Raw genomic sequence first — 27989 nt, 5'->3', positions numbered from 1 at the left:
AACATTCCTGGGTTGTTCTAATTTACACATTTTCAAACAGTATTTGGAAGTGGCTGTTTCATTGAATTCTTGTCAAAATTGGGTGTTACATTTTTAAAAACTTTGATAATTAGATCATGGGAAAAGGAATCCTATTATTATTTTAATATTCTATAAATGATTACCATTGAAGTCAAATTTTATTACATATGCATATTGTCTTTTTTTTCTTTTGTGAATTTACGCATCTGTTTAGAAGATATGAATGGTGTGTCTACTTGGCTAAAAAAATAACCATCTGTACTAGAAACAAATGAACTGATCATTTTAATTTCCATAATCACTAGAGTAGATATTCTTGCAATCAGTTTAAAAATAGTGCCATAAATAGTATGTTGATTGAACTCTTAAATATTATAGTTATGTTAGTCAGGGAACCTACATATGCAAATTCACCAAGCAGCAAAACAAGGAGGAAAATCTGATGAGTCATCGCAAAATTTGGATGGTTCTTCAGTGTTTTTGCTGACGGTAGAGTTTTAACAACCGCTGACGGTAGAGTTTTAACAACCGCTTCCTACACTTCTTTCTTATGATTTCTTTACATAATAAACCCGATAATTTAGAACTTTCCCTTCAACGGGGCTGGTTTCATTTCCAACAGTCAAGGGAAGACACAAACAGCTCGGTGTTACATTGTCAATTAAACCAAGGTGGAGGAGGGGGCGGGTGGGTACAGTGATAAATGAGCAGTCATTTCAATGTTTTCTTTCCAGCTGAAATCAGAGCCAGATTACACTTTATCTCGCCCTGACTTTTAGCAAGATAGATAGCCACACAAAATTTTCAGGTTCAAATAGTCTCCATCAAAAAGGCTAAAACCCTCATCTTTTGGTCACACTGAACTTTCATCTTTTTAACTGAGGGGATCGAATTTCTTTTACTGAATAAGAAAGAATTTATTCAAATCACTCTCCCAGTCTTAGGTCTTTAACCAAAATAAAGGCAAACAATTAAAGAAATTAACCTCATTGCTTGATGCACAGCTTTTTAGAGATTGTCCAAAACATGCGGTTTCAGATCCTGAAGATAAGATTATTAGGTTTACTTGTTATCAACAATCAGAATTCCGTATTTTAAATATCTAATCCTACCTATTTGCATTACCTGATAAAACAGCGTTGCCCTTAAAGCTAAGGCAACAATAAATTACATTAAGAGTAATACACTCCTGGAAAAATAATTTCTTTTGATTGCATTGCAAGTTAGAAATTTACCTATTTATTTTTGTTGGTAGATATTTAGTACAAATGTCTTTGTTTTTTAAAGAATTTTAATGTAGCACTTAATATATTAGCGACAGGAAGAAATTCTGAGAAATGAATAAATTAGGTTCAGAAATATAGAAAGAATGCGTTTGGCAGTGGTTTGTTCTTTTCGCCTTAGGTGTATGAGCTGTAAGAACAGGGCTTGTAGGCTTTGGGAGTGGATCTACTGCAGTCACTGACACCAAGGGGTAGGTTATCTTCAATTAAGAACCAGTACATTAGAGTTGCATTCCATATTAAGTGGAATTAAGTTTCAGGTTCAAACCACTTGTCAGTGCTTAAAAAAAAAAAAAAAAGACTTCTAAACGACCTTTCAGATATATGACCCGGATGTTGCCAGACCAAACGACTTTCATCCAGGTGGACCCTCCATGGTACTGGGTCACCTGCAGGGCACCCGGGCCAGATCGCAGATTTGGTGGCCTTCCCGGAACCTGGGGAGAAGGTGGCGGGAGAGTGAGCGTGAACCTCCCTGGAGGCCCGAAGGCTGCAGCCCGAGCCCTCAGGCCGCGGAGAGCTCACCCGGGCGGGCTGGGGCGGCGCAGCGCGCTGCAGGTGAAGGTCCCCTCTCGCCCGCGGGGCGCGCCCTTGCAGCCGGGAGCAGGCGGGAGGATCCTGCCTGCCGCTCTAGCGCTGCTGGGGTCAGAGCGTCCTCTCCTGCACTGCCCAGTCAATTTGTCAAGGTACTGCATAGGATAAATAGCTGTCTCCCCAGACCTTTATAGTGACTAATCCAAATAAATCGCAGTCACTTTTCCCGTGCGCTTCAGCGGGCAGCAGGGCTTTAATGGCGCTGCCTTCTAGACCTCCCGGGGAGCCTCGCCCAGGCCTCCGGGCGAACGTCCGCACCCCTGGCTGGCCTCGGAACCTCAGCGTCCCCTCCAAGCTTCGTGGGGTCACTAGGAGCGGTCGCAGCCCGTCCCCTGCACGCCGGCACGATCTGCCGGCTGGAGCTGCCCTCAGGAGTCCCCAGAGCAAAAGCGAGCAAAGCCTCTCATCTTCCTTGTGGGCCTGTCTGGTGTAATCTCTCCCCTGAGATCTCCTTTACTCCCTACCTTCCACCCGCTTCCTCTGCTGCTCTAATCCTCAGAAGTTCGAAATACCTTCCACATCCCACGTAAAGCCCTTTGGCCAATCAATCCGGATCTTACCGATTTCCTCCGGGATCTTTAAAGCTTTGATCCCTAAACTTACATCTCCCTCTTACGCACTCCCATCCCTCCCCTCTGGGGTCCCTCTGGTTGCCAGCTCAAAATACCTGCTGGCGCCAGAGGAAGTTCACATGTAACAGATACCCAGCAGTGTAAAACCAACACTCTGCTTCCAGGGTCGTTTTCCTCCCCACCTTCCTCCCCATCAATTTGTCGCTTAGCGAGCGCTAACACGGGGAATTATTGTGAATCCTGAGTGCGGGGCTGGAAGATATGGCACCGCTTTAATAGGGCCGATGATTGCTATCTCACACGCGGCATCGCGCACTCTGCCCTCCCTGCTCGGTCCAGCCTTGGCTGCTAGACGTCTGTGAAATTAACACGGGGCCCAGGATTGGTCCACAGGTAGCTTTTGTAATGAGGTCCAGAACCACTTCAAGCACACTTCAAAATATCTAAAATAAAAGATAATTATTCGATTTGTTTCTAAAACCGTTATTGAAGTAAAAAAAAAAAAAGAATCTGAGAAAAGCACCAAGTCTCACTCATTTATTTTGGTGATAGCCAAACTACTCGAAAGATTTAGCAGGTAACATCAATTTTGCGATAGATTTATTCCCGATATCTTTTACATTTCATGTGTAAGGCAAATTATCCATGAAGAGAAATATGTTATATGGATGTAGATGGCCAGGATGCTGACAGAAAAGAAATTGACTGAAAGAGAAATAATAAATATAAGGCAACACACTTTCTTTCCCTGAACATTGGTAAGAATGTCAAATGGGTTTTATTTGAACAAATAACTTTATTACAACATCTGTTTTCACAAAAGCAAAAGCCAGTAGTCCAGTAATAAAATGTTTTTGATTGTTATTGTATTTTCTCATTCAATTTTATCTAATATCTGATCCTTTTCAAATTTTATTTCTTACAAATCATTTGACATGCATGTGATCATTACGCAAACCCTTAAACTTAATAAAACCATGAAAAGAAAGTATATGCTGGGTTTATATTTCTAAACATTTGAATTTGTGGAGGACATAGTGGATAATTCTAGGTGAATTTATTTGAAAATTTCACCTGACAATTGTTTTTCAAAGGACGAGGTGTGGCTCTGGAGTTGTTTCTGCTTGGCCCTGCCTTTATGATGCTGAGCAGAGCACTAGGTTCTCAGTAGATACTCACAGAAATCATTTTGATTGATGGTGAGGGGTGATGGCCTATGCAAAGGCCCCTGGTCCAACATCCCCATCTACTCTGGCAGCTCCAGATGAGCACAGCAGGTGTGGGGTGCAATTTTCAGTCAAGATCCATGATGCTTTAAGGTTTACTTCCTACTGTAGCATCACTCATATGGTTATGAACTTCTGGAACTTATGAAACTCCAGAATTTCCTCATTTTATAAATTGACTTTGGAGATCTTGCTTATTTGTTAGTTAGAGGTGGAGTTTAAACAGTGATTAAAGATAAGGTACAGAGATATACACTGAGGATATCTTTGGGGAAAGATCTACCTCATTTCAGACATTTGGAGCCATTAGTGGAGCTATGAGTGACATATAATTTTTGTTACTTTAGTTCTTTCTTGTTTATAAATTTTTCCCATTTGCTTCTCTTCCAAACAGAAAATGGCAGAAAATATTAGCATATGAAAACTGTAATAACTAAAAGGCATCTTCTAGGTTCTAAGAAAGCTAGGATGATTTTAAGAAGAATAACGGGGAGAATATAGAAATACTTTACAAAATACATTTAGATATCAATGTTATAATTGCTGTTTCTTGAACCTTTTAGAGAGCATGAGGAAGGGATTACGAGTAGGAGGGAGTTTCTTAGCATTACCAAATTAGATTTCTAAATTGTCCATTATGGAATTTATTTGACAGTTAAACTGTGCAAGGTCGGTTAAACAAACCAAATTTTCTTTTCTCCCTCCAGACTATTTTGGTGGGTGTCAGAGCATAATGGTGTTGTTTTAGACATTATTAATTTACCCTGAAAGGAAATCATTTTTTTTTAAGAGAGAGGGTCTCACTCTGTTGCCCAGGCTGTAGTGCAGTGGCCTGATCATAGCTCACTGCAGTCTTAAACTTTGGGCTCAAGTGATCCTCCTGCCCCAGCCTCGGAGAAGCTAGGCCTATACACAAGCCACCATGCCCAACTATTCTTTCTTTCTTTTTCTTTTTGGTAGAGCTGGGGTTTTGCAATGTTGTCCATGGTGGTCTCTAACTCTTGGCCTGAAGTGATCCTCCTGCCTTAGCCTCTTAAAGTACTGGGATTACAGGTGTGAGCCACTGCACCAGGCCAGAAATAATTTTTTGATAATATCCAAGGTAAAATGATTAACTTCAGATTAATACTGACAAGCATGAAAACAAAGTTTCATTTTGGTAAAGTTGAGGCCAATTATTATGGAATTATGACAGAAAAACAGCAACAACAAATAAATGGAGAATAAAAGATTACAATAAAAACAATAATTTAATGTCAGTTGTTATGGTTGTATCACTTTTGAGTATCTTCTTTTTGACATAAATTTTTAAAAAGTCTGTCGTACTTTGTAACTGAGCTTTTTTAAAGGAAGAGTTTGTTTTTTTTTTTTAAAAAAAAAACCTTAAAAATTGTTTTAAAACACAGGAGTTACATTACAAAAAACATACAAAAAAAGAAAAAAAAACATAGAGCCAATAGTAATTTTCTAGTGAAGTTGAGTTGTAGGAAATTAAGTAGCTAATTGTGCCCTTAAATAAAAACTCTAACCCCAGATAATTATTCAAACCTCCCCTCTGCTTTTTAAAAAACAACTTTGTTGAGATACAATTCACACATCATACAATTCACCCACTTAAAGAGTACAATTCAAGGTTTTTTAGTATATTTACAGGATTGTGCAACTATTGCTATAATCCAATATTAAACATCTTCATTGCCCCCTTCCCCAGAAACCTCTTGCCCATTGGCAGACACTCCCATATCCCCCTTCCCACCCTGGCTCTAGGCAACCACTTTGTTTTTATAGATTTGCCTATTCTGGAAATTTCATAAAAATGTAGTAATCCACTGTGTGGTCTTTTATGACTAGCTTTTTTCACTTAGCATATGTTTTTGAAGTTCATCCATGTTGTAGCATGTATCAGTACTTCATTCCTTTTTATGGCTGAATAATGTTCCATCGAATGGATGTACCACATTTTATTTAACTATTTATCAATTGATGGACATTTGGGTTGTTTCCATTTTTTTACTATTATGAATATTGCTGCTGTGAACATTCATATACAAGTTTTTGTGCTCTTAACCACTATCTTGTCATCTTTAACCATTGTTTGATTGTATACTGCCAAGATACTGCCAAGCACTGCTTGATCTATATGTCTATGTGATATGATGAAAATTTGCTCTCTGCCTTGAAAGAAATAAAATTCTAACCCAAGTTTTTCTGCCCATGTATCAGGTTGTGAATTGTTTTCTCTGATACATGCACATGATATATCTCTAAGAAGCACCATAGAATGAAGAGTTATTTATTTTTTTCATTCATTTGAACCAGTTAGAAGAAAGGGATCTGGAAAACAGAAAAAAATATTTTGTTTTCAGATAGGCAAATTAATAAAGTTAACCAAATTAAGTCACATTCAAGTGTTAGGACCTAACTAACTATTTAGTATATTTGCTTATGGGCTTTCCATCTGGTACAATTTGGATGATTATTTTTTGGCTCTGCTCACCCTCAATTCTTGGATGTTTGCTGTTGTAATTCCTACACAGACAGTTCCCGATTTATGATGGTTTAACTTACAATTTTTCAACTTTACAATGGTGCAAAAGTGATACAAATTCAGTAGAAACCGTACTTTGATCTTTTCCCAGGCTAGTGACACATAGTACAATTTTCCTGGCGTCTGGGCAGGGCAGGAAGCTGCAGCTCCCAGTCAGCCACACAATCACAATAGTAAACAACTGATACTCTACAGTGTGCTGTGTTCACTAAATTACATGATGTATTCAACACTTTATTATAAAATAGGCTTTGTGTTAGATGATTTTTCCCAACTGTAGGCTAATGTAAGTGTCCTGAGAACGTTTAAAGTAGGCTAGGCTGGCCATGCAGTTGCGTAGGTTAGATGCATAAAATTCATTTTTGACTTAAGATATTTTCAACTTACAATGGATTCATCAAGAGTTAACCCCATTATTGAGTCAAGGACCATCTCTACTCCCACAGAATATGCATTTTACACTTTAGGTAATATTCTGTTCCATTTGGTAAACAGAGCTTCTTTAACTTTTTTTGGCTTGGTCCTAATCAGTGAACATTTAATTTCTATGGCTGCAGGCTCATTTGTATTTTTTTTAGGGGATTGAAAAAAATAATTCTGGTGTTCTGCCCTGCAACACTGATGAGTCTGGCTCCAACATGTAATTTAAAACATTTATTGTTTCCAAAGCAGAACTCCAGTGAGATAACATGCTATGATATTAGATTGTATGGATGGCTGTTGGCACTTGTACATGTTCTTTGTAAAAAGGGGTCACACATTTCTCCAACAGATATTTATTGATTTCCAACCATAGATATTAAAATCACTCTGCCTTGGTATATTATAAAAGTGGTATTTGTTACCTAGATTCACCTAGCATGTCTTAGAACATCTGAGACCTTTTTGACTGAGACTCAAAAATGACATGGAACATAATCTGTAGCACACAGCAGGTTACTATTTTTGAAATAGCTAATTTAATTCCAACTAAATGAAGGTTTACATTTTGCAGAGTGAATTGTAGAGCTGATGATTGTTACTACATAGTTAATAATAGTTAATGATTGTGCATAATTCAAAAAAAGAAAATCTACTTTGGTAACATCAGCAACACTTTTGCAAAAATCTCAATGTATATAATGGTTCAATGTATATAATGGTCTCTTTCTTTTGAAAGAGAACACAGGCTTTCCTCAACTATGTAAGGTTTACAGATAATGCAATAAAATTCAATAAGATTTTAGGGCTTTTCAGTTCCCTTTCTCTCATGTGTGATTTTGATTAAAAGCATTTATATTCTAAATGTTGACACAAGCTATAACCCTTACTTTGTAATTCCTTTTTAAAAATGTGTATAGGCAAGAATTAGCTTTGTAATTGGGCAAAGTTAGTAGTCTGAGAATGGAATTTTAAGCATGGCAGCATGGTATTTGCAGTGTGGAGTTCAGATGAACAGTCTCCACTCAGTTACTATCTTACTGGCCAAAACCCTTGACCCCTTTTTCCTGATCTAGCACTTCAAGAGCTATCCTACACAGAAAATATGGCCTTGAGCTTTGGAAAGCTTAGTTCCAAGTGTGCTTCTGCATTGGGACCAAGCATATTTGGGTGTTAAATACTGTAGAAAGGTGCTTTGGTGCAATGAAGGATGTTAGAACCATTTGACAATGTATTTGGTCACTCCAGGCATAGGAATCTTTCTTGCAGAATGATTCTCTGATAATTTTCTTAGTAAGAAAAAAAATGAGAGCTGATTGCCTTTCATGAACATAAATAAACTTAATACTTCTTGCAGCTATACAGGTTTATTTTTTTCATTACACAGAGATTTATAACTGCATGTTATTCACATATTATAGGACAGGTGGCATCCTGACAAACTGTTCTCGGAATAGGATACGGTAATTAATCCTACTGTAGGTATATTGACATCAGTAGCGTACAAATCACTCTCTAAAAGCAGTGTATATATTGTCTACTGGCTTCCAGTTAAAAGACACAAAAATAAGTGAATAAATGAGAGAATGAATGATGGAACAAACATACGATAAAATCCAGATATCTATTGTCTTCATAGGAGAGAAGAAAAAGTTTATCATGAATTTTGGAATCTAGTTAAGTAATTTCCATTGTTTCTAATAATACTTATTATCTTCTCTCTTGTCTCCTTGCACTATAGGAACATTAGTTACTATTATTATTACTTGGATGGTTAAACTGTTTGGGATCTTTTACTGTATAGGCTGTCAAGGCCCATGTTCTGGGAATAGAGAATGAATAATTGGAAAACAAGCATGTATTTTATTGGGAATTTAACATTTTTTATATATATATATTTTTTGAGATTGGGGAAAAGCAACTGTGGTAAACACTGATATTCCTACCTTAGGAACCCAGGTTCTGAGCATTCAGAGGCAGGGCCAATTTGAACTATATCAAGTAATCTTTTTGTAACTTTATGAGTTGAACTATCACAGTTACAGTGTCATTGTCTAGCATTGTGAATGCCTAGTAAATGCCTAATGATTGCTTGAGTGATTACTATGTGCCCAGATACTCAACTCTGTCCTTTGTGTGTGTGTGTGTGTGTGTGTGTGTGTGTGTGTGCATGTGTGCATATGTGTGTCAAAAAAGAAAAGGATATAAAATAATTTGAACTTGCTACTCTCTAGTAACTAACACAAGAAGGCACACAAGTGCTCAAATAAAGTTTCTTGTTTAGGATTGTTAGTAGGACATTAAAAATAGAAAAGATTATTATATTAAAATGTTAATTTTATAATGGGGAACAGAATAAACTCAGTTTTCACTATAAGTACAGTATTCTTTTAGCAGCAATCATTACAAAATATCAATCGAAGGCCAATTACATATTTTGCTTCCTCCAAGGGGAGGAAGAAATCATATCTTTGGTTTCTATTACTCCTGGGTTTTTATTGTTTACATATGTTTGATAGGTGCACTAGGAAAGCAATGGACAAGTCCTTGGGACTTTAGAAACCATGATTATAATTTTCTTCTTTTTAAAAAATAGTCACATTTAATCCATTTAGGAAAAATTTGAAAATTCAGAAAACATAAAGAATAATTATAACTGTGATTCAATTTTAAATAAATTGCACAATAGGGCTATGTTTTTAGGTGACTCTTCTGTGCCCCTATAAGCACCTAACACCTTCCATATATTACAAATATGATGGAAAGATTATAGGATCTCATTGGACAAAATAGTCATATAAATGAATGTCTCTTAAAGCTTCTGCTACTTTTCATGGATTAATAGAATTGACATTATAACAAATATAACAAGTAGACGACATTTGCTTCCTTTAATTTAAAATTGAGGGGAATATGTCCAGCCAGTGGCAAAAGTTACACGTTGTTTTATTTTAGAGGAAATGGACCTTTAAAGAATCATCTGTGTTCCTCTTGGTTGTAAAACTTTCAAAATATGTACTAAAACAAGAAATAATAAATTATTGCTGCTTATAGTTTTTTTTCCCCTAGGAAAGAACAGTGAGGAATTATTTGTTCAGTCCGACGGAATCACTCCTGTGAAATAAAAAATACTGCCCTCACCCTCAGAAACTGTGGTTTCTTTCATTTCAAGTAACCCAACCAACCTGCCAGGGTAAATCCACCTTTATCACAACCTAAAACTTACAGGGAAAAAATGTATACTATGACATTTAGTTTGAAGTAAATATGCAACAGTGCATGTTTTTATAACTTACTCAAGTCAGAGTTAAAAAAAATCTATGTATCACTGGATATTAACTGAAAAATTCAGAATAGCAGGATTTTTGTAGGTGATATTTGCACAAATGTCTAATAATTATCAAAATGGCCTTTATTTGTTTTTTCTTGCCACTGACCCATAGGATATAGTAAACGAAGACAGATCAGCTTCTCTCCTGATAAGAAGAGTCACCAAGAATACCATCAGCAAGTACTAGATTGTAAGGAATTTCTTTTTTTCAATATACATCAAATATGTTAATTCACATTGCTTTGGGCAGATTAGATGTGATTTCCTTAATAAGTTTGAAGTGTTTACAGAAGAACAATGAACATAGGCACTTGTTTCTTTATCTTTTGGAAAGAAAGGAATTTAAAAAAAGAAAAAAAAGAAAGGAAGTAAAAATGGAAATTGCGAAAAACCTCTGTTTCTTAGAACGAGATCTGTTTAAACTTTTCCAGTGCATAACAAAACACTTAAAACATTTTTTAAAGTATTAAACATAATATACTATGTTTTAGAAAATATTTGAGAGCAACCTGGATTTAGAGGGTTTAGGCCAAGGCTTTGAAGTATCTTAAATCTCCTTGAGACCTAAAAGACTGTTTATAACTAACAGTTACTTTGTAAAAACAACATTGATGAGATGTTTTAAAATTTTCTTGTTAAATTTTTATAAGAATATTTGGGTTGGGGAAAGGAAGCATCCATACTGCAGGATGATTTCATATAATTGATTTATTTAATCTTAGAAATGGAGAACAGGACTCCTTGCAGGGAGGTTTATCTGTGGCTTGTATACATGAGGCAGATGAAAATGCGGAGAGTTATATAAAATTTGGATGGTCTTAATAATTTCTAAATATGAATATAAGACTAGTGATATCACATCTTTAATAGGTTTTGTGTGTCTTTTTTGTTAAAGTGATGGAACTCAACACTGGTTCACACAAATTTAAGAGTAGACTCGAGGTTACTGAATAATAGATCACTAACGTCTTTTTCTGCAAGGTTTTGCTTTTGAAGTGATCAGAATTTATTTAAAGCAGATCTAAGAAAGAAACTTATCTGGAAATAAAGTCTGTGTTAGTATTTGGAACTTTTGACAGGGAGAGAATTATTTTTCTCAGAAAAACATTTCACTGTCTTGCTGTATTTAAGAAGAGGTTGTTTTTCTTTTTCTTTCCACATTTGCTTTGTGCTTTTGTAACATGGTCAGTGTTCAGTTAAGAAAAGGCCAAGGAATGGAGGGAGACTCAACAAAGATATCACCTTCCAAAATGTTGATTTCTTATTTCTCAGCTATGAATTAGTCTTCTGGTCATTTATTTCACTAACTAGAGTCCTCCAGGAAAATGGGAACAGAAATTTACACCACTACTGAATCCAAAATTTAAAAAAAAAGTTAACTTTAATTAGTAAGAGATTTAGTAGAGAAGAAGGTTCAAAATACTTGGCATTTAACTTATTAACATATAATTTATCATATTAATACATTTTTTTCTTTTCAATCACATGTACATTCTAGGATTTTCAGAGTTGGTTGCAATGACCCTGTTCCTTTTTACCCCCATTCATTATTCAGATCATTAACAACTTATATTTTGTCCTTATATCTAAATGTCATCCTTTTTGACATAATAAATGTATTTTGATATATTTTTACTCCAGATTTGGAGGGCTTTATTACTACTGGGTAATAGTCCTAGATTTCTTAATATTTTGAGAATTCTGTCATTAAATTACTGATGATTTGGGAAAGGCTAGTTTTCAGGGGGGATTGCTTTGCATGTTTTTTTTTAATCTTCAACACTCTACTCCTGACAAATTGGACATATTTGTACTTAGATTGAATAAAATGAATTGAAATTAATCTTATAAGAATTGCATTTATAATTATTTAAAAATCAGTGTTTACTGAATATATATATATTCAGTAAAAATGCAAACTACAAAAAAGTGCATTAGATATAATGTCATTTTTTTAAAAAACAAGGTACACATAGGAAAAGATTTAAAAGGCTCTACATCAAGATATTTGGTGAGAGTATGAATATTTTAAGGAGATTTCCCTTTGTATCTCTGTATTCATTAATATTTCAACAGTGAATCATAACTGATTTTATAATTATGAGTACAATTATTTTTTACAGTAAAAGAAAAACATAATCAGTGTTACGGAACTGAGTACAGAAAGCTAGTCATACTGGATCTTGATAGATTGAAGTACACTTGATCCTTTGTTAGCACCTGGGTCAGAAGCCACATTTTCATCTGGAGCTGGAATTGGATGTGGGGAGGTTGATTATAACTCAGAATTGTTGAGTGCTCACTTTGTAAAGAACTCCAGAGGTTGTTACCAGGTAGACTTCTCATCCATCCTACAGTTATGGGCACTGAAGTCTAGATATTAGGTCACGTGTCCAAGTTCACATGGCCCCACGGCCCCACCTACTTTTAAGAAGCTCTTTTCCCAGAGATCACAGACTTGGGAAACATTTGCTGCCATGTCAAGTTTGCAGGCCTACACAATATTTAAGAAATTTGGAATTAGTCTCCCCATTCAAAAATCAGAAGTATTCACTTAAAAATTCAGATATCTAAGTTATCTTGAGAAAAGTCTTGAAAAGCCACACTTCATGTCCTTTTCATAAGGTAACAGGTGGAATGGAACAGTGATGGCCCATTTTATGAGAGGCACACACTTTTGTTCCTCATTGACCTCACATTGGACCACCCAGCTCTGTAGGCCTTTGAGTTTGCCACTTTTGTAAACTGGCCCAAAATGGTGAAGCTGGGAGAGAGTAGGATTCTTCATCAATAGTAATTAGGATCACCAAGGACCATTTCTTAGAATGCCTCAGTTTCCTTTCTTATACTTCTGTGTCATTTGGAAATCACTACTGGGGAATGAAAAAAAAGCAAATGCATCTAAACTGCAGCTTGGAGTACTTAGTGTCAGACTAAGTTAGGAAACACAGCTTAAGAATGCGGGTTTGTCAATTCTATGACACATGGATAGTCAGGGAAGAGAAAGCAGCAGAGGGTATGGCCCACTGGGCTTTCCTGAGACCAATTTTAGAAAGCAGGAGGTGATACTGCCTGCTAAGTGTCTTCTTCCCTGGACTCATGAATCTTCTACTTATATTCGTTTATACAGTTGTTAACACATTCACTGTACCTCTGGTGGCACCCTGGAGCAAAGCACATGTTTCATACCATAATGTGAAAAATGCATTGCTAAATCTTGACTTGAGTTCAAAGATGATGTTTTAGTTGTGATGTCATTTCCAGATTATTCCCTTCTGAAAGCAAATTATCAAGATTTGTTAGAGATACCTACTCATATATATCTTACTAACCCTTTTCTAAGATAAAAGTGGATTCCAAGATGGATGTTAGCATCATAATTAAGGGCAAGTGGCAGAACATGGCTTAAACCGGATGCCAAATGCCGTACTTGTTTTTTGTACGCTATAATATATGATGCTGATACTTATGTCTTGAAGACATCGCAAATTTGGATTTGTCTTGAGGTTTCATTATCCGTTGTCATAAAGGCTAAAACATTTATTTGTGCTATAGTTAGAGATTCCAAAATATTTTTGGTCATTTAATAGTTTTCTAGAATAACTCTCATATCTTGCCTCTTAATGACTGAATACCTTGTTTGCTGTAGATTCATCTTTATAGCTGCATTATTTGACCTGAACCAGTTTTATTTGAAGGAAAACATTAATCTAAGCAGAAGCATTCAGAACATATGTGTAGAATCATTTCTCCTAGTACACATTTGTGCTGTTAATTTTAGTTCTCAGCATCTCGCCAAGCTGCCTCTAGCACCATTTTTTTTTGTTAATCTAAATAGAGGGGTCCTCTTCAGTCCTGCATGACTGTTTACATAGGTTGTTGATCAATTGTATTTGGATTTTTAAAAGTTGTATGGACATGAAGCCTAAAGAGAATTCTTAAAACATATCCCTTTAAACCATTCCTGGTTTTATTCCTAATTAATAATTAGGAAATGGAGAACTGATTCCTAAATAGTTTTTGGCTTAAAAACATACAGTATTTTTTACCACAATGCTTAGCTATGGCTTTTGGCCAACGTTTATGCCTTGCATGTCATTCGTGAATGCTTTCAAATAAAAAATGTGCAGAGTTGCATTTATATTTTTGGCCTCAGGGACAGCATAAAAGCTGTTTCCATGATTATTCTTAGCTACTTCTGTAAAGAGATGTAATGCTACTTAAATTTTAAACAAGTCAAGGGTCTCAAACAAGGCTGTGTTGTATTATCACATCTGGTCATTCTTTGTGTTAAAAGGATTATTTCCAATGTTTGGCAATGTTCACTAACTTGGGCATCCAAAATGTCAGTAACAAACCAAGACCTTAATAGATCCCTATTAGAGAGACAAGAATGCAGAGAGGAAAGAACCCAGCATTGAAATATATTTTTATCTTTAAAAATTTTTTTTTTTTTTGTTGTTGTTGTTTTGAGACAGAGTCTCACTCTGTTGCCAGGGCTAGAGTGCAGTGCCATCATCATAGCTCACTTCAATCTCAAACTCCTGAGTTCAGCCTCCCAAGCAGCTGGGACTACAGGCACATGCCACCACACCAGGCCAATTTTTTCTATTTTTAGTAGAGATAGGGGTCTTGCTCTTGCTCAGGCTGGTCTCGAACTCCTGAGCTCAAGTGATTCTCTTGACTCAGCCTCCCAGAGTGCTAGGATTACAGGCATGAGCCACCACACCTGGCTAAAATGGGATTTTGAAGTTTTGGGTTCATGAATACCTCTGAGAATCTAATGAAAGCTGCGTATTCCTCTCCAGAGAAATGTACGTACGGCTAAAACTTTGAATATTTAGTAAGGCTCTCATCATGCCTCTGGGTTTATAGATCACAGGTTAGAAAACCCTGTGACAAACTGATATACAGTATGAATATATATGTACCTAGATACATATGTATATTCCTTTTATGCTATAGGATATACATATATTTGATTTTTTAAAAACTTCCTCTAAAATCTTCCCAAATAGTTGAAAGCTTGAAAATCTTGGCTGCTTCTAAGGGGTTGTTTATTCCCATGGGATAAAGGTAAAGGTACTGAATTTTAGGAATCAATATATTAATGAAATAAAAGAATATGTTTTAAACTGGCAACTGACCTGAAGATATTTTATCTAACTGCAGCTGGATGAGACCATCTTACTCTTATCCCTTTAAAGTTTTTGACTTTAAATGTTCATGAGATGGCAATTTTCTAGGTATTTCTGTAAAAAACAGATATTAGGCCTATTATGTCTTCACTCACATAACGTTTATATTTTTTTCTTCTGATTACTTCTTTGGATACAGAAGAAATTTATAAGCTTGTTGTATAATTCCAAAATTACTTAGAAATGTACCATTTAAGAGCATTTAAATAATTTTCAAGTATTTTGGGTTTTCATGTATTTCTTTTTGTTATTGGTGTCTCCTTTAATTCTGTTATTGTCAGAAAATATAGTGTGTATGATTTCAATATGTTGGAATTGATTGTAATTTGGTTTTTATAGGGATCATTTTGGTGAATATTTTAGGTGCACTCAAAAGAGTATGTTCTCTGCCACTGTTGGTTATAGTGTTATGTCAACTAGATCAAGTTGACTGTATGTTCTTCCTGATTTTTGTCTACTCTTCTGTCAAATATTGAGACTGGAGTGTTAAAATCTCCAAATATAGTTGTAGTACTAGGTTGAATAGTGTCCTTCCAAAATCCATGTCTACCCAGGACTTGTGAATGTGACCTTATTTAAAAATAGTCTTTGTAGGTATAATCAAGTTAAGATGAGGTTGTACTGGGTTAGGGTGTGCCTTAATCCAATGATTGGTGTCCTTACAAAACTAGAGAAATTTGGATGCAGACACAGAGGGAAGAAGGCCATGTGAAGAGGGAGGTGGAGATTGGAGTTATAGCCAAAGAATGCCAAGAATTGCCAGCAATCACTCGAAGTTCTAAGGGTAAAGAAGGATACTTGCCTAGTGTTTTTAAGAGAGCATGGCCTTGGCCAGGTGTGGTGGCTCACACCTGTAATCCTAACACTCTGGGAGGCCCAGGCGGGCGGATTGTTTGAGCTCAGGAGTTCGAGACCAGCCTGAGCAAGAGCAAGACCCCGTCTCTACTAAAAATAGAAAGAAATTATATGGACAGCTAAAAATATATATAGAAAAAATTAGCTGGGCATAGTGGCACATGCCTCAGCTGCTTGGGAGGCTGAGGCAGGAGGATCACTTAAGCCCAGGAGTTTGAGGTTGCTGTGAGCTAGGCTGACACCATGGCACTCTAGTCCGGGCAACAGAGTGAGACGCTGTCTCAAAAAAAAAAAAAAAAAAAAAAAAGAGCATGGCCTTGCTGACACCTTGGTTTCAGACTTCTAATCTATACAACTGCAAGACAATAAATTCATGATGTTTTAGGACAAAAAGAAAAAAAAGATGTTAGGATGTGATGATAATTATTTTGACAGATTTCTCTGGGAAGTTTTAAGCCCTTTTTTTCCCCCTTTACCACTTCTTCCAGGAAAAGTTTTAAACTTTTTAAAAAGCAAAAATACTCCACCATGTTCCTAATAAAAATCTAGAAATAGATGCTTTAGCTAGCAGAATCTCAGTAATGTCTGTATGTATGAGTGGGGTTACAGTATCAAGATTCTCAGCAAGGTAGTAGATATTTGTCTGCTGCACGTCCAAGCATAAGATCAAATTCAAACAAAAGAAAGAACAAAAAGATGAAACTCTTCACCCAAATCCTGACCTATTAATAGATTATTTTTTTATCAATCGTAAACCAACTCTGTGCCAAGGACTCGGCTGTACCTTTTGAGGATTCAAAGGCAGAATAAAAGTAGCCTTGTTTCTCAAGATGCTCCGGGCGCAGTGCAGGGAAAAGAGCTACAGAGATCAGCCTGGGCAACATAGCGAGATCCTGTCTCTAAAAAACAAAGCAACGAAACAAAAAACCTGTAACCAGCGACACCATATGATAGGCCATAAGTACTCTAATGACACTAACAGGTGTGATGCTTCAGAATACCTCCCAATTAATGTTTCCTTACTGGCTAGCTAATTTTTCTCTCCCTGCTCTCTGCCTATCTTAACGGTCAGACTGCGACAAGAAAGGAAAAGTCCATCACTTCCATCCTGGGAGAGTAACAGAGGAGGAGCGGATAGAGGATGCAAGAGGACAGGACACCAGCGCCTCAACCTTCTCTCCCTGGGTAGAAATCCCAGGTCCGAGGCCTCTTCCACACGTCCAGAGAGAGCTGATAAGAGAGGGTGGGGCGGGTGTGGTTTCAGCATAGGGACAGGCTCCCCTGTGCACCACTGGGGACTTCTGGGCACCTGGCGGGGCTCGAGGGGCAGGACAGCGAGAGCGGGAGTGGGGAAGAACGCGCTCCCACGGAGCCTCCCGATTTCATTCGGAAGAGGATGGCCAGGGACCAAGGCAGGAGTCACAGATCCAACAGCTCCTTCCGGGCCAAACCAAATGAAAATCTCAGCAGTAAACAGTGAGCCCCATAGAAAAGGCGCCTCTGGAGGCATCGGGGGAAGGGGTAGAAATGGAAGAGACAAAACCAAAGCCACCTGAATATTTATCCCAAAGAGACCACTTCAAGTAGCAGGCAGAGAGAAGCTGTGTCTTGCCAAATTAAAGCCTCTACCCTGTCCCTTCTCAGCACACCTCACTCTTAGCTACCCTGCAGGGTGGAGATAATATTAGGAAAAATAGGGCAGACAGATGGATCCCTTACATGAGATCTGAACAGGCCACATTTTCTTTGCAAGTATTCTTAAATCAATTGGGAGGATAAAGATTGTTAGGTGCTTGCCTTATATGTTTTCATTTCTGTTTTCCAATTGTCCCTGCAGGCACAACCTTCCGCATTAACGAAATAGAACAGGTTTAGGAGTAAAGTATTTCTGAAATTAAGATTTCTAACTGTGCTCTTCCTAAGATTGTCTTTTTTTTTTTTTAAAGGGCACATCCAAGTTCTTGACGTTTTGCATTTTATTATTCTAACCATGGAACTTTGTCTAGTAAAGGCCTCAATTTCACTTCTCTCTGCATTTTATCTACCTCTTTTGATGGTTTAATGGCTCCCATTAAAATAAAGCAAAAGAGTACAACTGATTTTCAGTATAACTGGTCACTGTTAGAGGAAAAGTCAGCAAGGGAGCATTCTAGAGAACTGGCTTTGGTTAGATAGAATTAGGACTGGATTCTTCAACAGATAAAGGCTTGCAGGCACCAGCTAAGCAGGGCACCAAAAGAAGCAGACAAGAAAGAAAGAAAATAAATAATAGGGAACCAGAAAGTCTAACAAGGAGCTATTTTAATTTCATCATACGTGTAACTTTTGTATTGTTTGAATGATTAAACCATCCTTAGAGTTTAACCATGTTTTATTTTAAATTATATCCGAAAGGCAACTTAATCTTTTTAGTGCTAGTGTCATCTGAAAGTATTACCTGGCCTTGTGCAGAATAGCACAAGTTTTAAAAAGTGACAATAAGACAAGGATAATTTCTCACTTGATTTTAAGAGGACAGCTTTAGTTTTTTTTAATTAGGTAAAATGAGAATAAAAACATTAAATTTTGGCTGTCTTTAGAGAAAGGAAAGAACCAGGGCTTACTTCACTGTAAGTTTCTATATTAGTCTTTCGCTCCTTTGTTCTTGTGAGCAGGCTATTAAAATCATATTAGGATATATGGTTGAGTTTCCAAAGAGACACATGCTTGAGGGATGTGTGCTTGTTTGGGGAGTGTGTGTGTCTGTGTGTAGGAGGGTGGGCAAGGGAGAGGAAGATGGGATCTACCCGCTTAGACTAAGGTAGCCCACGTCCCAGCAAAGAAATGAGGTATGAGCCTCATAACATCTGGGTAACGAAGCAGGCCTGTGAGGAACCACCAGGCCTTCACATCCGCCATCCACAGCCATAGGTGTGCAATCGACGCAGTGGACAAGGGTAGGATCCACATCAGGACTGTGACCAGGGAGCTGAGAAATTCACGTTTTTTTCTTTCAGGAGACCAGTTCTTATTTTTCCACCCAACAGGGGTCAGCAACACACAGAAACTTGTCTCAACTAACTCTTTGCCCTTCTTTCAAAAATTCTCTCTCTATATGATAAGAAAGTTGTACACACACTCTCTTTTTCACCCGAGTGCATATGGCTTTCTAATGCCTAGCAGAGTGCTTTGCAGAGTAGTGCTCAATGAATCCTGCATCAACCTTCTGAGACATCTGAAAATTGTCTGTGAACTTTTGCTACTCTTATCCTTTTTTAAGTGATATAAAATTTTGAAATGTGTGGTTAGTTCAAAACAGCCAGTGGGTTAGTGGTTGGTAATGCTAAAATAATAGCAGCTGACATATGAGTGCTCACTGTGCTGGACGACTTACCAAGTACTGTAAATACATTATCTCACTGGAGTCTCACCAGCCTGACAGTATTATTATAGCATGTCTCAGGCTCTTCCATGTGCTAGGCACCGTGCTAAGTAAGCACTTTGACGTGCACTGTTTATTTAACTTATTTTTCTTAGCAACCTTACAAAAGAGGAACTACTATCAATTCCACTTTAAAAATGAGAAAACCGAAGCTTAGGAAGATTAAATAATTAGCTTAAAGTCACACTGCTAGTAAATGGTGGCACTAGCATTTGAGCCGCCAGGCTGATCTTAACCACTCTTATTATTATCCCATTTTGCAGAGGAACTAGTTGAGGTTTTTCAGAGGTAAATCAAATCATGTTACTCTTCCAATCAACACCCTCTAGTGACTTCCCATTTCAATCAAAGTGAAATCTACATTCTCTATTATCATGTACAAGGCCCTCTGAATTCTAGTTCCCTCTTACTCCAGTGTCACCGCCTATTCTAGCTCTCCACCAGCCATAGCTGTCTCTTTGCTGATCCTTCAACATACCAGGCAAGACTCTCCTGTCTCAGGGCCTTTGCACTTGCTGTTTCCTCTGTTAGGAATGCTTCCTCCCCCAGATATCTGCATGGCTTACTCTACTACCTCCTCGGTCTAGTCAAACATCACATCAAGAGATTCCTGATTATTCTGTTCCAAGTTGCCACCTTCCTTCCTACTCCCAATTATAATACTCCCTATCCTTCTTTCCTCATCTCTTATACTTTTTTTTCAATGTCTATTTATATTTTTAAATCTTATCTATTAATAGCCATCTCCCCTCTCTGAAATATAAACTTCATGGAGGGCAGGGATTTTTGCTTATTTATTTATTTAACTTGCGGCAGTAGCATTTACAACAGAACAAGGCATTGTAATAGACACTCAATACGTATGTGAATAAATGACAAGAGCTTAAGAAACTCACCCAAGGTCACACAGTTAGTAACAGGTAAAGTGACCTTCCTAACAAATCCAGTATTGGGTTTAGCCACATATCAAATGCATAAACCATCTTCCTAGGCTCTTCTTCTAACTCTCTTGGTCTTTAATTATATCAGGCCGGGTGAACATGAATAAACAAACCAAACAGGAAAAAGGCAGCATTTGTTACTGTCTCTTAAAGTGGGATACTTTAAAGTGAGATCAAATCAGAGGCCAGGTCAGGGAAAGGGGACACTGGTCTTTACCAGAAAGGGAGTTGACAAGTGATGAAGTCAGGAATGTGCTGAGTTTCTGGGCTGCGTGAAGGGGCACAGTGTGGGAAGGTCCTGGATGAAGCTGGTGTTGGGTTAATTAATTAGGCCGGGATGCCTGCATGTTAAGGGGAGGAAGGAACCGAGGGGATTGATTTGGAGGGGACTGGAGTCTCAAGTAGCAGTTACAAAGGATCCTGGAGGCACAGGAAGGATGGGAGAAGTGTTGGGTACAGCTCAATTTGGCGAGTGGCCAAAGAAACATGTCAGATATTAGTGAAAACAGGCCACAGCTGCTGTACTTTACAAGCTAAATGGCAGGCCGTCCCTCAGCCCTCCCCCACCCAGCCCATCTTAAGTCCTGGAATAGCTATTCTCTTCCCAAGACAGCCAGTCATAACTCAGTTCTCACTTGAGGGCGCAAGAAAAGGCAAGGGGGTGCTCAGGCTTCTCTGCTAATGGAAAAGGGTTCAGAGCATGAATCAAAGCTCAATTTCTCCTGAAGCTGAAAATTTAAATGTATTGAAGTCCCACCTCTTTTGTTCCCAGGATAGTTTTAAAAATTGTGGTTCTTTTTCTTTAATCTCATGATATCTAAACTAGTCATTTCTAAGATTTCTGGACTATTTCAAAGAAGTTTTAAAAAACTCTTTTCCTCTTCAAAACATATTTGTACAATCTGTGTGTTTGTATATTTCTCCTTCCTAGAAAAAAGATCCTAGATAGTTCAGAGTAAAACATACATATGTGTGTATATATATGCATATATGCTTATTCTCATATACATATACTACACTGGAGGGTTTAAACATAGAAAGAATAAAAACATTGAAAGGTGACACATATTGTTACTGGATAATATAATTTGGTTGAGCTGCTTAGTAGCATCCCTACCCTTCTTCTCCCTGACACCCTCCTCCCCTATCCCCACAAAGTTTAGGTAGAGATTAAGTGCATGGACTTTGAACCTCACAGCTGTGTTTAAATCTGGGCTCTGCTACATGTAACACAGTGCCCAAATTATTCAGCCTTTGTGTTCCTCAATTTTCCTCATCTGTAAATTGAGTCCAAACATAATTCTTAATTAAAAGGGCTTTTGTAATTTCTAATTGAGTAAATATACATAACATGTTTAGAACAGTACTAAATGTTAAATATTACTATTATTTACAGACACTATAAATTCTCCAATGTTTTGTGTTTATTTGGAGCCTTATGTTGGCAGCTCATTATTGTTAAGTCCAAAGGGGGTAGGAAACTGGTTTCTTAACCTATTTTATACAGCACTGAGGAAAGAACACATAGGGAGGTACTTCAATTCTTTTTATCACATTGAGGAAAAGAAAATATATTATAATTCTAGTTCTAGCCAATTGATGTTTCTTGTTCTTGATGAAAGATGTAAATGTATGTGGCATATGAAAAACTCTTCTATTTAGGGAAATAAAAGTCAACATAAAATAAGAGCAGTATCAACATTCAGGAAGTGAAGTCCATTAATTTTTCCTATTATCAGTTTTCCTTGTGACAACTGTTCAAATGTTGAGTGAAGTTGTTGTTTTGCATAGCACCTGTTTGTATGCTGAGATGGTGTAAGTTCTGTGATCTCCAAGAATTACACACTATTCAGGATGTGGGAGGTGGTGATTTATCAAGCACCCCCACGAAGAATGAAGATTTTACTCTAAGTCACTTTCTTCCTTGAATTTCTCCTAACATGCGTTGCTACTTAGCTTATGAGGGGATTGCAAAAGCAGGGATAATGATTGTGGTTGTGGAAAACATTGAAACCAAACTATATCCTATATAAGTTATCAATGAATAAATTTACCTCAGATTGCTAATTTTGAGTGCTTTATTCTTTAATCAGTTATTCTGTGGTCAACTGATTATTTAAACTAAAAAAAATTATTGATTTTAAAAATCAGATATTGGAAACTGTTAAAGGGGCTGAATGTAGAAAGTTGAATTAGACAAGTCCTGTCCTCAATAAAATCCATTGTCTACTAGGAGGGACACAAATAGTTTTCATTGAATTATAATGCCTGTGGTAATGCTATGTTAGCAGTACAAAGATAGGACTAGGAAGATGCTAAAAAAGAGAGGGTTAATTCCTCTGGAAGTATAGGATGTGATGGTCTTGAAGGGTGAAATAGAGATAGCACAGCCCCAACTCAAAGAGCAGCCAGAGAGCATGTGGTGTTTCTGGTACATGTACATAGTCTGTTGAAGCAAGAGCAGAGGTTACGTGGTGGAGATTGTCATGATATGTGGCTGGAAAAAGGATAAAGCCTAACACAAGGCAATGACAATGGAAATGGACAGGAGAGGGTTTATTGGATAAACATTTTGAGGTATGATCAACAAGACACGGTGACTAATGGCTGTGAAGGTTTAGGGAGCTAGAAATTGGAGATGATGTGGCTTGGATTTTTGTCATTTTTGTCATTAACTGGGATAGAGGACACAGCACAAGTTTATTTTTGTTTTTTGGTTTGCTTTTGTTCGGCAACAATGTGTCTATTGCTAATTCAGAATGAGATATTTTGAGTTTGAATATTTTGTCACCGTGCAATCCAAACTACTTTTGCTCCACTATCTCTGGTGTTCAGCTATTCACAGCATCCTCTTAGCTTGTATTTGCACTGTGCCATGCATCTCAAGGCTTCCTTGGTTCATTTTTCCCTCTCCCATAGAATGTTGTATACCTTCTTTAGGCTCTTGGTTTTTAACACGAGTGACAAGCAATAGAATTGACTAGTGCCAACTAAAATAAAGCAAAAAAAGCTCTTTCTATGATTCACATAGTACAATGTAACCCACTCCCCTGGGTATAGTGTTCCAGGTGACTGTTTGGGGCCTTAGAAACTTCCAGATCCCTAACCAGGCACAAGAATTAGCAGACAAAAAGTAAACAGTTCAGTTTAGCACACCAGGAAACTTCTCTCAAGTCACAGATACATTCCTATTCGTGAGAGTTATGCACAAGTCAATAAAGATTAACTAAACAGTTGGAAATACAACTAAATAAAAGCTGAGACTTTTAAAATCACTCAAGAATATGCACATTGTAAGCCATTTGGCAGGAAACTCCTGCATGTTTTTTTTTTTTTGCTCTATTTCTTAATACAGTTTCCTTAAAAATCAGCTTTGTTAGACAAATGGAGATCCTCTATTATTGGATACTTGAGAACATGAGCTGTGTTCATTATTTTCTTCTTAAACTCAAAGCCTTAATTCACATACTGATGGATGAGCTATTTTTTCTTATAGCATAAAACGTAAACATATAAAGGTGACATATATTAAACAAAAACATATTTCAAGAGTTTTTGAAACAGATGAAGTCAAATATTCTTTTGGTTTGTCAATTTATATTTAGATGTTAGTCTAAGAGTGTTTTAAAGTACAGATAATTATTACTAGTATTTTATTTTAGAGAACATTTAACCAATTTGTGGACCTAAGGGATCGATGAATTTTTTAAAGTTTTTGTTAACTTCTTACTTTTTGTACTGTTGTAATTTATTGTGTATTTTTTTCAGGGTAAGAATAGAAAAGTGAAACTCAAATTAATCAATTTTGCTCCTTGAATGTAGCTCTAGTACAAAGTTAGATGGAGTTAAGAAGATTTAAATTACTCTATAAACTGCAATAAAGTTTCTAATGATATGTGCATTTAGATTTATTTGTGCAGGGCACTTCCAATTACTATGTGTATTTGAAAAATGAATTTAAATTATAGGAACCATACATATTTCAATGCTAGAATGTCTTTACTGGAGAAAAAGAAATATAGAATATAATAATTTGATAATATACTTTATAAAGTCTATTTATTTAAAATCACCAAATGCTTTAGATATCTGTCTAAATCCTCTTCTTTGTGATTTGCAGAAGAAGAATTGAGCCAGCATTGCTTGTTGTTCTGCTCACATAGGAAGGGTTCCTCCCTGGCATGAGCAGTTATCTTACTGCTTCTTTTTGAGTTCATTTAAAAGTAGATTTCAAAAGTATTTCCAATGTGACTAATGCTCCTATGTCTGAGTTCTCGTTAGTTTTGAATAATCTCATTTTCAACTCTTTTAAACTTGAAATGTTAGTGCAGACTACAATAATATTTAGTATTATTTATTTATTTAGTATTGGTTACAAACTGTATTATTATTTTTAATTGATCATTTTGGTTTTTTTCCCCTCAGCTGAGGCTATCAGGCAGAACCGATCCTAAATAAATTGTTGACAAGTGGAATTTTCCCTCGAAGATTCATCCTCCCCTTCTCACCATGGCCGGAGACTTCACGTAATTCCTCAAATAAATAAGTTTTCCCACTGAAAAGCCTCCGTCCCATGTTTTGAAGTTTTCTTTTATTCTCCCTGTTTTTGTTTTTTGTTTGGTTTTTTTTTTTTGTCTTTCCTCTTAGTCTTGAGCTCTGCTCCCAGACTATCATTAAAGCATTAATGGACAATCTGCTTTAATATTAATAATAAGTTCCACTTTCCAGGAAACATGTTTCTACACTGCCAGACCAAAGGAATTCTAAGGAAAAGAAATTAGGGGTGCTTTTTCTCAAGGGGAGCCTTTTCATTATTTCCCTAAATCATACACTTAGGATGTGCTTGCTCGGTTTGGTATTGTGTTTCCATAGTAATTCCACACTGCATTTTCTGGGTCACGGCTTGAAGCCGTACAGGAGTGCAGGCTTTGTAGGCATTGTCATACTCTGGGCAGTGGTTCTCAGTGGAGGATGACATCTCTTGCCCTCCTCCACTCCAGAGATATTTGGCAATGTCTGTAAACATTTTTGGTTGTCACAAATGGGGAGTGCTACTGTCATCTAGTGGATAGAGGCCAGGGATGCTGCTCAGCTTTGTGTAATGCAACAAGCAGCTTCCCACCAGGACTACTCAGCCCAAATGTGAACAGTGCTAAGATTGAGAAACCCTGCTCTAGGGCAATACCAACCTAGGATGCAGGCAATTAATCTGGCCAAAAGGCTCTCCTTTTAATCTGGAGTCAGAGGTAAAGTGAATTTTGATTTTCTACCAAGAGTGGTACAGCTATTTATGAAATGGTCTACTACATATTTTTTGCTTTGGCAGAGATAAAGTGTTAAATATATACACTTTCAAATTTGGATTTAAGTTAAGCACTCTGTAATAAATAGGTAACTTTAGAGTTTTGCCTTGATCGTTAATATTATAGTTTTAGAAATAACACTTTTAGTGCTATTTTTCACTCAGATTCTTGTTATTTTCTCTAGTTTGAGAATAACCTAGCAAGCTTCTTGGGTTTGTATGAATGTACAACATTTATTAATGTTTACTATATTTTTCTGCGTATCTTTAAATATATCTTTCTATTTTTGAGTTCCTCAACAGTTTCCATAGTTTGTCATTCATTAATTTATTCATTAAATCAATGTGTTTATTGAATGTTGATTGATACAGACATTGTTCTATATGTTAGGGCTACAATAAGGAAAAAAATAGACAAAATCCATGCAGTTAAGAAGTGTATATTTTAGTGGAATGATAAAGACAATAAACAAAAATGTACCAGAAAATTACATAGCTACAAACGCTATGGAAGCAAGGAAGCAAGGAAGGGAAGAGGGATTGTCAAGGTCAGGGGCAGGGGTGAAATTTTAAGTTGGTTGGCAGGGAAACATTCATTGAAAATGTAACATTTGAGCAAACACATGAAGAAGACGAGAGAGTGAGCCATGCTGGTCTCTGGGAAAAATTTATCCCGGGAAGAGGAAACTGCAAGTGCAAAGGTCCTGAGGCTGAAATGTACTTGGTCCATTCGAAGAGAGCAGAGCAGTCCATGTGGCTGGAAGAGAGTGAGTTAGAGATGAAAAAGAGACAACAGAGTCAAAGAGGTGATGGGTGAGAGGGTTGTGTCAGATGTTACAAGTCTGTTGGAAAGATGTTGGCTTTCACTCTGAGTGAGAGGGAGAACCATTCCAGAGTTTTGAACAGAAGCATGACAGGATCTGACTTGTGTTTTAAAATGATCATTTTTTGACACTACCAAGAGAATCCTCTAGCAGGGCAAGGGGAGAAACAGGGAGACCAGACAGGAATCCGTATGTGGGGTCTGGGCCAGAGTGCTCATACAGAGAAATAGTCAGATCTATTGATGGATTGGATTTAAGAAAGAGAGTAGAGACACTAGGGGACCAGCATAGTAGATGGTTTTAAATATTTTAGTTTCCCTCAATGTAGAGTCCCTTCCTGTGAGAGGACAATACAGCTCTGCCCTATTGAAAATGAGAGGCCATGCGACTTGCTTAACCAATAAAATGTGGTCAGAAGCTTTAAGAGGCAGCACTTGGTTTGTGTATCCTTTTTCCTTCTGTCACAACGCCAGCGACATTCCAGATACAGGATACTCTGTCAGCCTGGTTCCTGGAGTAAAGCCGATGTGGACGACATGCAGAGGATATGTAGCAAGAAAGAAACTTTGTTATTGGAAGCTGGTATGATGTTCAGGTTGTTTATTACTGCAGCAGAACCCAGCTTAGCCTGACTAATACAGATGTGATTTGCATTAACTGAGATGGAGATGTCTGCTAGAAGAGCAGGCTTTGGATGTGTATGGAGAGACCAGGAGTTCAGTTTAGAAAAATGAGACTTGAGATGTCTATTAGACATCCAACTGCAGCTGTCAAGTAGCTAGTTGGATATAAAGGGCTGGAGTTGAAAGAAAAGGTTTAGGGTAAAGATATAAATTTGGGAGTCATCAGCCTGAGATTGAATAAGATTACCAAGGGAGTGAGTAGATGTATACGAGGGCCAGGAACTGAGCTCTGGAGTATTCTAGCAACTAACAAATGAGACTGGGAAGGAGCAGGCAGTGAGTCAGGAGGGAAACTAGGAGAGTGTGCTGTCCTGGAAGCTGAGGGAACACAGTATCTCAAGGATGAGCATCTGTGTCATGTGCTACTGATAAATCAAGTGAGGTCAGGACTGAGAACCAACCTGGGGATGTAGCAACATGGAAGTCACTGATGACCTTGACAAGAGCAGGTTAGGTGGAGTGGTCTGCAGGAAAACCTGAATGAAATGGGTTCAAGAGAGAATGGTAGGTTAAGAGTGAGACAAGTGTAGATAACTCTTTCAAGGAGTTTTCCCGTAATGGAGAGCAGAGAAGTGATAGCTGAGGAGGGAAATGGGGCTGAAAAGTTGTGGGTTCTTTTTGTTTTGTTTTGTTTTTTGGTGGATGGGCAATATGGGTGAAATAAAAGTTTGCTAATGGAATGATCCCAAATGGATGAAAACGATTGATGAGGCAGAACAGACAGGGGAGAACTGCTGGAGAGATGTCACTTAATAGTCCAGCAGGGATAG

The 27989-nt window shown here is 37.3% G+C and overlaps 1 long non-coding RNA gene across 1 annotated transcript in view; it reads left to right on the top strand.

The window, feature by feature from the left end:
* Positions 1-24957, top strand: part of LOC123633290 — an 83354-nt gene extending 58397 nt beyond the window's left edge. The window contains exons 3-4 of the long non-coding RNA XR_006733568.1: positions 10108-10185; positions 24836-24957. This is a non-coding gene — a long non-coding RNA (uncharacterized LOC123633290). The remainder of the gene's footprint in view (positions 1-10107; positions 10186-24835) is intronic.
* Positions 24958-27989: the final 3032 nt, after the last annotated feature.

This window comes from Lemur catta, chromosome 2 (genome assembly GCF_020740605.2).
Source record: "Lemur catta isolate mLemCat1 chromosome 2, mLemCat1.pri, whole genome shotgun sequence".
Classification (NCBI taxonomy): Eukaryota; Metazoa; Chordata; class Mammalia; order Primates; family Lemuridae; genus Lemur; species Lemur catta.
The sequence above is the reverse complement of the archived record's forward strand: the minus strand, read 5'-3'. Positions and strand labels throughout refer to the sequence as shown.